At 43.6% G+C, this 10,652-nt stretch overlaps 1 pseudogene; it reads left to right on the top strand.

The window, feature by feature from the left end:
- Window positions 1-3,481: 3,481 nt before the first annotated feature.
- Window positions 3,482-10,312, top strand: LOC139702408 (ankyrin repeat domain-containing protein 33B-like; annotated as a pseudogene).
- The last annotated feature ends 340 nt before the right edge of the window (window positions 10,313-10,652 follow it).

Genomic DNA, 10,652 nt, shown 5'->3' with positions numbered 1-10,652 from the left:
ATGATCTCATACTTCATCTCAAAATCCTAGAAAAAGAAGAGCAAAACAACAGCAAAAGAAGTAGAAGGCAAGAAATAATTAAAATCAGAGCTGAAATTAATGAAATCGAAACAAAAGAAACAATTGAAAAAATTGACAAAACCTAAAGTTGGTTCTTTGAAAAAATAAACAAAATCGACAGACCCTTAGCCATGCTAGCGAAGAGAAGAAGAGAGAGAACTCAAATCACTAACATACGGGATGAAAGAGGCAATATCACAACAGACACTTCAGAAATACAGAAGATAATCAAAAATTATTTTGAATCCTTATACTCCAATAAATTAGAAGATAGTGAAGGCATAGATAAATTTCTTAAGTCATATGATCTGCCCAGATTGAGTCAGGAGGATATAGACAACCTAAACAGACCAATATCAATTGAGGAAATAGAAGAAACCATCAAAAGACTACCAACTAAGAAAAGCCCAGGACCGGATGGGTATACAGCAGAGTTTCACAAAACCTTTAAAGAGGAACTAATACCAATACTTTTCAAGCTACTTCGGGAAATAGAAAAAGAGGGAGAACTTCCAAATTCATTCTACGAGGCCAACATCACCCTGATACCTAAACCAGACAAAGACACTTCAAAGAAAGAAAACTACAGACCAATATCTCTAATGAACCTAGATGCAAAAATCCTCAATAAAATTCTGGCCACTCGGATAAAAAAACATATCAAAAAAATTGTGCACCATGATCAAGTAGGATTCATCCCTGGGATGCAAGGCTGGTTCAATATACGGAAATCAATAAATGTTATTCACCACATCAATAGACTTAAAAATAAGAACCATATGATCATCTCGATAGATGCGGAAAAAGCATTCGACAAAGTACAGCATCCCTTTATGTTCAAAACTCTAGAAAAACTAGGGATAACAGGAACATACCTCAATATTGTAAAAGCAATCTATGCTAAGCCTCAGGCTAGCATCATTCTGAATGGAGAAAAATTGAAGGCATTCCCTCTAAAATCTGGAACAAGACAGGGATGCCCTCTCTCACCACTTCTGTTCAACATAGTTCTCGAAACACTGGCCAGAGCAATTAGACAGACGAAAGAAATTAAAGGCATCAAAATAGGAAAAGAAGAACTTAAATTATCACTATTTGCAGATGACATGATTCTATACCTAGCAGACCCAAAAGGGTCTACAAAGAAACTATTAGAGCTAATAAATGAATTCAGCAAAGTGGCAGGATATAAAATCAACACGCATAAATCAAAGGCATTCCTGTATATCAGCGACAAATCCTCTGAAATGGAAATGAGGACAACCACTCCATTCACAATATCCTCAAAAAAAAATAAAATACTTGGGAATCAACCTAACAAAAGAGGTGAAAGACTTATACAATGAAAACTACAGAACCCTAAAGAGAGAAATAGAAGAAGATCTTAGAAGATGGAAAAATATACCCTGTTCATGGATAGGCAGAACTAACATCATCAAAATGGCGATATTACCAAAAGTTCTCTATAGGTTTAATGCAATGCCAATCAAAATCCCAACGGCATTTCTTGTAGAAATAGAGAAAGCAATCATGAAATTCATATGGAAAAATAAAAGACCCAGAATAGCAAAAACAATGCTAAGCAGGAAGTGTGAATCAGGCGGTATAGCGATACCAGACTTCAAACTATATTACAGAGCAATAGTAACAAAAACAGCATGGTACTGGTACCAAAACAGGCGGGTGGACCAATGGTACAGAATAGAGGACACAGAAACCAATCCACAAAACTACAAGTATCTTATATTTGATAAAGGGTCTAAAAGCATGCAATGGAGGAAGGATAGCATCTTCAACAAATGGTGCTGGGAAAACTGGAAATCCATATGCAACAAAATGAAACTGAATCCCTTTCTCTTGCCATGCACAAAAGTTAATTCAAAATGGATCAAGGAGCTTGATATCAAATCAGAGACACGCCGTCTGATAGAAGAAAAAGTTGGCTACGATCTACATACTGTGGGGTCGGGCTCCAAATTCCTCAATAGGACACCCATAGCACAAAAGTTAATAACTAGAATCAACAAATGGGACTTACTCAAACTAAAAAGTTTTTTCTCAGCAAAAGATACAATAAGAGAGGTAAATAGAGAGCCTACATCCTGGGAACAAATCTTTACTCCTCACACATCAGATAGAGCCCTAATATCCAGAGTATACAAAGAACTCAAAAAATTAGACAATAAGAGAACAAACAACCCAATCAACAAATGGGCCAAGGACCTGAACAGACACTTCTCAGAGGAGGACATACAATCAATCAACAAGTACATGAAAAAATGCTCACCATCTCTAGCAGTCAGAGAAATGCAAATCAAAACCACCCTAAGATACCATCTCACTCCAGTTAGATTGGCAGCCATTATGAAGTCAAACAACAACAAGTGCTGGCGAGGATGTGGGGAAAAGGGTACACTTGTACATTGCTGGTGGGACTGCAAATTGGTGCAGCCAATTTGGAAAGCAGTGTGGAGATTTCTTGGAAAGCTGGGAATGGAGCCACCATTTGACCCAGCTATTCCCCTTCTCGGTCTATTCCCTAAAGACCTAAAAAGAGCATGCTACAGGGACACTGCTACATCGATGTTCATAGCAGCACAATTCACAATAGCTAGACTGTGGAACCAACCTAGATGCCCTTCAATGGATGAATGGATAAAAAAAAAAATGTGGCACTTATACACAATGGAGTATTACTCTGCATTAAAAAATGACAAAATCATAGAATTTACAGGGAAATGGATGGCATTAGAGCAGATTATGCTAAGTGAAGCTAGCCAATCCCTAAAAAACAAATGCCAAATGTCTTCTTTGATATAAGGAGAGTAACTAAGAACAGAGTAGGGTCGAAGAGCATGAGAAGAAGATTAACATTAAACAGGGATGAGAGGTGGGAGGGAAAGGGAGAGAGAAGGGAAAATGCATGGAAACGGAAGGAGACCCTCAGAGTTATACAAAAGTACATACAAGAGGAAGTGAGGGGAAGGGGAAAAATAATACAAGGGGGACAAACGAATGTCAGTAGAGGGGGCAGAGAGAGAAGAGGGGAGGGGAGGGGAGGGGAGGGGGGTAGTAGAGGATAGGAAAGGCAGCAGAATACAACAGACACTAGTATGGCAATATGTAAATCAATGTGTGTGTAACTGATGTGATTCTGCAATCTGTATATGGGGTAAAAATGGGAGCTCATAACCCACTTGAATCAAATTGTGAAATATGATATATCAAGAACTATGTAATGTTTTGAACAGCCAACAATAAAAAATTAAAAAAAAAACCCAATTCATATTAACTTATCATCTTTTCTTCTCTCTCTCTCTCTCTCTCTCTCTCTCTCTCTCTCTCTCTCTTAAAAAAAGAACATCAAAAAGAAGGGTGCAAAGTTTCATCACCCCACATAATTGGAAATTCCAGAACCACCATGTCAGGTGAGGCTTGATCCAGCTGCCCATCCCGTGGCTGCAGGGCAGGGTTCTCTATCTTTCCACTCTGTCTTCTTTGACTGGAGCCTTGCCCTCTAAAATAAAGATGAGACTTTTTCCAGGGAGCATTCAAGCTGCCCCCTTAGGCTTTAGTTGGGAGTGGTCATTTGCTATTGTCACTACTAAGTTAGATTAAATTCTCAACTATTTTTATGCCTCTTATTTCCATTTAAACATATCCATATCAAGAGAACTTAAAGCATTAAAAGTTCCCAACAGCCTGAGCATTCCTTTTAGATTGACAGACCCTTCAACATGCAGTGAGTCTATGTATAGCTTAGGAAGGTTACCTAGGAGTTAACTGCAAAACAGTCATCCTGTGATAATTTGAAAAGTAAAGTGCGCAACCATTACTACATATAAAAACATGCCTTTCTAAGTTCTTCAGATGAGGTGATCTTCATTTCCTGAATGTTTTTCATCTTGCACCTTAGTTTCTGAGTTGTGGTTTATTTTCAATAGCAAATATTTCAGCTTATACGTGATGAATGATCAAATTGGATGAAACCCTCAACTGTTTAGATTTTCTCACCATCTGTAATGTACAGGTACAGATCAGCTTGGGTCTGCATTGTGCAGTAGAAAAAAGAATGTTTGAAGTATCAGAAATTTTAATTTAAATTAAAAAATGTAATGGGATTCTGGAAACCTGATTCAGTGGGTCTTTGTGTTTGGCTTCCTAATACTCTCATCTGTGCTGATGACAATCCCAAGAGAGGCAGCAGAACCTTATTGATTCAGTGGAATATTAATGTCCCAGAGTGACAAGTCTATTTAAATCGGTTGGCTCTGAGAAGCCACATGGAGGCCCCAATTTTTTAATGAGATTGCCAGGTTCCCTGTTTATAACTGAAGTGCCGTATAAAGTAAGGCTGCTGCCTCAGGAGGAGAAACAATCAAAAGCCTTCATCTTGCATGATTCCAGGGAGCACATAGATTAAAAGGAAGATGAAGAGCCAGAAAAGACACTGTGTTCTTGCTCCACGGTCCTGCTCATCTCCAGCAAGCCCTGACTAGACTTCTGGTAAACCAGGGACTTATATTAAGACATTGCTTTCTGTTTATGAGGAAAATGGGATTTTTTTTATGAACTGAGAATTTGCCACACTGGAGTTGTTTCACGTTATTAGAGAAAAATTAACTCAGGAAATTCATACCACACCACTTCATCCCCAAAACTAACCCTGAGACAAGGACTTGAGGACAAATAGCTTTTTTCAAAGGTTGCTTTTGGGAAGCAGCCTGGCAGGGTGTGGGTGGGGGGAGTGAGTTGGGAAGAGACAATGCTAATTCAGTGACCTCCGGCTCCTGAGCAGTTGCTGGTGGGTGACTGGGACTCAGCCCTGCTGGGCCCTCTGAGAGATGATCAGAAATCATCTGGGAGATACCCCAAGGGACAAGGACACTGGGGGATTTATCTTTCAATTCTGGACCCTCATGGGGGCAGGGTACATCTTTCCCACTTGCCGTGCCATGGAGGTAGCTCCTCAGTCCCACTGGGATGGACATCAGGCTCTCCCCCATGACCCTGCAATCCTGACTTGCTGTGCTGATTACACACCCAGTGCCCCAGACACAGGCTAGAGGTGGCCCAACAGGAAGCTGGCAAGGGCTGGCCCACCCTTGTGGTGTGTCACCTCCTGTGGTGGGAGGGCTGCCTGGGCTGGGCTGCCTAGGAAGGATGCCGCCAGGGTGGGGGCTGGTGAAGAAGAAAAAAGAAAGTGACTACTGCGCCCACCTCTCACTGTCCTCGGGGTCCTGGCCTGACTCCCAGGGGAAAGTGAACTGAGAGGGCGGGAACATCATTTTTTCCCCTTTGGCACTAGTTTGGGATGTTTTCCACTGCAGTAGCAGAAGTCCTGGCTTAAGAGTGGATTAGACAGGTGTCTTTTCCTCATATCTCACTAGGAGTCTTAAGGTTAGTGGTCACTGTCCAAAGCTGGCCTTGGTTCAGGAAGACAACATGGACCTGATTTTCTTCTCCTATTCATCAATTCCCTTAGCTTCCTGCTTTGTCACCTCTTGATTCCAAGACAGTCACCAGACCTCTGTTAGGAGGCAGTGGCAACAGCAGCAAATACACTTGTCCCTGTTCTCGGGAGGTGAATACCCCATAGGGCTCAGGCCAGCACAAGGTTGCTTGGACACAGGCAGTCGGACAAATGGGAAACATACTTCAGTCATTAGGTTAGACCAATGGTTCAGAGTCAGGGATGATATTGTCCCCCAGGTGACATTTGGCAACAGCTGGGTACATTTCTGGTTGTCACAGCTGGTGGGGTGCTACTGATATCTCTTCAGTAGTCACCAGAGATGCTGTTAAAAGTCCTTCACTGCACAGGAGAGCCCTCACTACAAGCATGGCCAAAAATGCCAATAATGCTGAGGTTGGGCAGTCTTAGGCTAGACCATTATGATCTATTGCCTAGAACTGAGTATGTTGCTTTGAATAAAATAGAGGATGATTTTGTGCAGACAACTCTTAGCTGTCAGCAAGGTGGCAAGTGGACCCATTGGCAAGAGCCCACCCTTGGTCCACAGGTTTGAGCACTGTTGGGTAGGAGGCAAGGATGCTGGTGGTGTCCTGGGAGAAGATGGACAGAGTGGCATTTTGGAAGTTCTCTATATCCGTTTAAAGGAATTAAAGTAAAATGTTAATCATCAGTACAGTTGATCCTCCCATGTCCTTGGTTCTGTTTCATGGATTCAGGCAACTACAGATATAAAATATCTCTAAAAAATGCATTTGTATGGAACAAGTACAGACCTGTTACCTTGTCACTGGTCACTAGACAATACAGCCTAGCAACTGTTTACACAGCATTTACCTTGCCTTAGGTTTTATAAGTAATCTAGAAATGGTTTGGTGTCTATGGAAGTGCATGGGTTATATGCAAAGATCATGCCATTTTCTACAAGGGACTTGAGCATCCTTGGAATTTGGTGTACATGGGGGTCTTAGAAGAAATACCCTGTGGACAATGAAGGGTAACTCTGCTTGTCATTCATAATTTACTTGCTATGTCCTGGCCATCAATGTCACCTTTAGAAGTGGTTTCTTAGGAAGTGAATCACTAATTAAGCACCACTCAGATCCTAGAACTGCATGGCGGTCACAATGGCTCTTGGTCTTTGGGGTGTTTGTATTTTCTGAGCATTTTGAAAAGGTGGGGACAACAGGAAGAAGAACGATGCGTTTTGGACAGCTGTTCCTTTCGTTTTTCATTAGCATTCGAAAAATGTCTCTTTCAAGCAGTGTTCATTAAGATTTTAATTTTGCAGTTTTTTTTTCCTTTTTTAAGTGACATGCAATTAATTAAGGTTTAATGTATCATCTATTTTCTGCAATGACATTTTTACTGCCCCCTTTTCATTTTAGTCAGTTTATAAATTGTACTCTAACTAATGAGTTCTCCTGATTTCTGGTTCCAAATAATTACCACTCTTGTAAGATGGCTATTCTTTAATGTGTCACAGAATTAAGACAATTAGCAGGTGAGCTCAGGTGAGCCAGGTCTGCCTGGCTATGAGGCCACTGTGGGCTGGCAGGGCAGGGAAGTGGCAGAGCCCCCACCCCTCAGCTCACCACATATTGATCAGCCACTGCATGTCAACACCTGGGTCTGTGTGGGATGTAAATGAAGCTGCCTCTGCCAGGCCTGTCTCCAGGGAGCTTACAGACTAGATAATTGCCCTAGTTTTTCACATTGCTTTGCCAGTAGAGATTTGACTAATGGGACTTGAAATCCTGAATGATTTCTAACTGTATGTGGGGCTGAGTTTGGACCAAGATTAACAGCAACTTTGTAATAATTTCTACATTGCCAAGTTGAAATTTATGCATATTTCACCAGGATGATTTGGAGTTTAATGTTGGAATGTTTGTATGTGGGGGGTTAGTGGGTAGAATGGAGAGACATTCAGAAAGACATTGGGGATACATCATTAAAGATTCTCTAGACAATCAGAACTGATAGGGTGCATAAATTAAGAGATTTATTTTAAGGAATTGGCTCATGCAGTTGTGGGGGTTGGTAAGTCTAAAATTTGTAGGCTAGGCCCACAGGTAGGAGTTAATACTGAAATCCAGAGACAGAACTTTTCCTTTTATTCCATGTTTTTTTGTTGGTTCATGATAATTTTTTTTATGTTTTATTGATTCTACTTAGTTATACATGACAGCAGAATATATTTCAATTCATTGTACACAATGGGGCATAACTTTTCAATTCTCTGGTTGTACACGATGTAGAGTTGTATCATTCATGGCATTATACATGTATCTAGGGTAATGATGTCTGTCTCATTCCACCATCTTTCCTGCCCCATGCCCCCTTCCCTTCCCCACCCTCCTCTTTGCCCAATCCAAAGTTTCTCCATTCTTCCCATGCCCCCCACCCCCACTATTATGGATCAGCACCCACTAATCTGAGAAAACGTTCTACCTTTGGTTTTATGAGACTGGCTTACTTTACGTAGCATGATATTCTCCAGCTCTATCCATTTACGTGCAAATGCCATAATTTTATTCTTTTTAATGCTGAGAAATAGTCCATTGTGTATACATACCAGTCTCTTTATCCATCCATCTACTGATGGGCATCTAGGTTGGTTCCACAGATAAGCTATTGTGAATTGAGCTGCTATAAACATTGATGTGGCTGCATCACTGTAGTATGGTGTATTATAATTATATATAACGATGGGATTTGCTGTTGCATATTCATATATGAATGCAACAAGAACTTTTTCTTCTCTAGGAAATTTGAGTCTTTGCTCTTAAGGCAGTAAATGATTGGATGAAGCCTAGCCACATCTTTGGGGTTGATCTCCTTAACTTAAAGTTAACTGATTAGAAGGTGTTAGCCAAAGATACAAGATCCCTTCAGGCCACACCTAGATTAGTGTTTGATTAAAGCACTGGATGTTCTAGTGTAGCCAAGCTGACACAGAATACTGACCATCACACCTGCCCTGCTGGGTGGTTGTTAGCACACAGAGCTGAGTGCAGGGGACCCAAGGTGCTCCCTGGAGCTCTCTACTCCATGGAGCTTGCCAGCAGGCCACCAGCCACTGTGACCATCATTCATTCTGTAATGAACCTTTGTTATAGGCATGCCTCCCACCTGCCAGGATTAGATGTGTTGCAGAAGAAAAATGCATAAGATATGGCCTCGGTTTTGGAATAGCCCACAGTCTGGTCTATAGGAATATGGGCTGCAGTACCCCAGCCAGTTAACTACCCAGTGGGAGAGGTGAAGGACCACCATTTCCCACAAAAGAGGACCCACAGCAGCCCTCCAGGTGATAGGACAGAAGAGATGGTACCAAGTGCCTTGCAAGTGACTGTTACCATTAGCATTTAGAGCACTCCAGCTGCATCATCAAGTGATCTCAAGTCATTTTTGTTGTCTAGTCATGTCTCCATTGGCAGAGAGCTATGGAATCTTCTTTCTTTCTTTTGGGTACCGGGGATTGAACTCAGAGGCACTCAATCACTGAGCCACATCCCCAGCCCTATTGTGTATTTTATTTAGAGACAGGGGCTCACTGACTTGCTTAGTGCCTTGCTATTGCTGAGGCTGGCTTTGAACTTGCAATCAATCCTCCTGCCTCAACCTCCCGAGCTGCTGAGATTACAGGAGTGAGCCACTGTGCTCCGCTGGAATATTATTTCTTAAAAAAAAAAAAAAAAATCATGATTTAGATTCAGACAAATTTTTATTTAGAAAAGACAAAAACATCAAATGATGCATGAGAAACCTTTTCTTGTTGCAGTGGTAAATGCAGTATGTGACTGTCACATGCAGGTGGCAGTGGCTCCAAGATAGAGCTTGTTATTAGGTTTTGGAAATTTAACCTTTGTTCCATTCTTTGAATTGCTGCTGCAGCCACCCATTTGTGCTTCTTGTTTTTCAGGGGCAGATGTACATGACCGGGGCAGCCGCCTACGGGATGTCACCGCAGGTGTGGGCTGCTTACACAGGCAGGGTGGAGGCCATCCAACTCATGCAGAGGCTGCTGGAACGACCCTGCCCTGAAGAGTTTGGGAAGAAGTACAGGCTAGAGCTGCCGCTGACCGCGGAGGCGGTTTTGAAGCCTGCAGCCTCCAAAAACTGCTTGCAGAGGCTCGCTGAATTCCTGCGGTCCGGGCTGACCTCGCGCTCAGGCCGGGGCCTGGAGGATGGGGGCGTCCTTGACCATATGGTCAGGATGACCACAAGCCTTTATAGTCCTGCTGTGGCCATCGTCTGCCAAACTGTATGTCCTGAGGACCCTCCCTGTGTTGGAAAACGGCGACTGGCAGTGCAGGAAATCCTGGCAGCTAAGGGGGACCAGGACACCCTTGCCCAAGAGAGGGAGGAGGCAGAAGGTGCTGAACAGCAATTTCGGACTTCTGAGGTGGTGGGGGGCTCCAGAGAGGAGGCTCCAAGACTCAGTCCCCCGTCTTTCTACCTGCCAGTGGCCCACGGGTCAGCCTCTGCCCGGCGGAAGGCCAGCCTCCTGCCCCTGCAGCTCCTGCGCCTGAGCAGTGTGCGGCCAGGTGTGGTGGTCCCCAGGGTCCGCATCAGCAAGGCGCCTGCGCCTACCTTCCAGCCAGAGCGCATAGGCCGCAAGGGCAGCACCAAGACAGCACCCACCTGCAGATCCCCATGTGGCGGTACAAGGAGGCCAAGGAAGAAACGAAGAAGGCAGAAGAGGCCGAGAGGAAGCGCCAGGAGGAAGCTCAGAAGGAAAAGCGGGCACCGTGCTGGAGGAAAAGGACGTGAAGGGGTGGATGGGCAGAGGGCCTGTGTCAGGCTAGCGCTGCGGGGGGCGCAGAGCCCCAATGGGGAGGAGGGCGGGGGCGGGGGCATGACCATGGAGAAGGTGGAGAGGCGCTAAAGAGGCTGCCCCCGTCCCCCCCCCCCCCCCCGCCGGTTCATATCGCGCTGTGCCACTTCTCCTGACAGCTGCCTTCTGGGATCCCAGGAAGTGGTCAAGTGTTCCCAAGAGGGAGCTGGGAACAGCACGTGCCTAACCCTCCTTCCCCTAGCAATCAATACACCTAGCGGGCAGTACACTTAATGTCTCCCTTTAGAGAACCTCAATTAAGAATTTTTAAAAACC

The sequence above is a fragment of the Marmota flaviventris genome, chromosome 17 (genome assembly GCF_047511675.1).
Source record: "Marmota flaviventris isolate mMarFla1 chromosome 17, mMarFla1.hap1, whole genome shotgun sequence".
In the NCBI taxonomy this organism is placed as follows: domain Eukaryota; kingdom Metazoa; phylum Chordata; class Mammalia; order Rodentia; family Sciuridae; genus Marmota; species Marmota flaviventris.
Note: the sequence above shows the minus strand (reverse complement) of the source record. Positions and strands in the feature narration are given on the sequence as shown.